The following is a 1218-nucleotide window of genomic DNA, read 5'->3' as shown; positions in this document are numbered from 1 at the left end:
GCGGGGCTCCGGGCGTGGCCGCGTGTCGGTGGGCTGCGCCCTTCTCTGCTGCCTCCAGGTGCAGAGCTGCTCTTGCGGCCGCTTTCCCGGCGCCGGGCGCTGGCCCTTGCTGTTGAAGTCGCGCGTCAGCAGTTGCCGCGGGCCGAGGTGGTCCATGCAGCTGGGCGCGGGGGAAGCGGCGACCAGGGCCTAGAGGAGACGCACACAGATGCCTGCCACAGCCAGGCTGCTGATTGCCTCAGCTACATCTTTGTTCGCATGTTGCCTCTGCTGTGGGGCTGGTTGAAACACTGTACTTAACGCTCTGGAAGAAGTACATCCCGGTATTGCATGCAAACCCTCCCCTGTGTACCTGGCTGCACTTCTGGAGTAATGGAAATGGCTTCAGGATAGCACCCCTCCAGTCTCTGGGCTGTCTGAACAGTCGCTTGCTTAGTCTGCAGATCATACTTTGTCAGTGATATATAATGAAATTTTAAAGCCAGTCCCTTTACTATTTAGGTAGATTGGCAAGGGCCTTAACTTATTATTGGAATACATGCATTTGTAAATCATTGCAACTGGACCAGATCCAGCAGAGGGGATTTAAGGTTTATTTTAATAGTGGGGGAGGTGGGTAAAGAACAGTACTGAAAGTTGCACAGTTAGGAGCAAAGTATTTATTAGCAGAGAAGCGCTGCATGGTGGTTCAGACCCTGGAAAGAGAGGTTAGCGGTTGGACCCAATTCCCAGCTCTATCACATATTTATTTCCTACAGACATGTCACTTCAATCTTTCTCTGCCAGTTTCCCAATCCATAAAGTAAAACAGCACTTCCCTACCTTGCTACATGACTATCTAGAAAATATTTGTATACTAGGAAGGCATTCATATCTCATATATGAGAAAGTCGAACTCTTACACCTAGATACTGAGTCACCTTGGTGGCAAATAGAATTTAACCGACTACTTTAAACAATGAGGATTGGGGTCTCCTCTAGCTTTAAAATCTGCAGAAGATTACAGTGTCCCTGCGGATCACTGCAAACATGCCCATTAACAGTAACGAAGCAGTTATAAACCTTGCTCAGCCTTATTCCTGTAAACAGCACCAGGTCTGCTTCATATGTCAGCAAGGACAAACAAGGTCACTTACTCCCCAAAGCACCGCTCCGTTAGATTTTAACCTTTGTCCTATTTCTGACATCTACTAGAGTTTCTTAGTAATTATCATTCTC

This window comes from Crocodylus porosus, unplaced genomic scaffold (assembly GCF_001723895.1).
Source record: "Crocodylus porosus isolate Cpor-Errol unplaced genomic scaffold, CroPor_comp1, whole genome shotgun sequence".
Lineage (NCBI taxonomy): Eukaryota > Metazoa > Chordata > Crocodylia > Crocodylidae > Crocodylus > Crocodylus porosus.
This window is presented reverse-complemented; position numbering follows the sequence as displayed.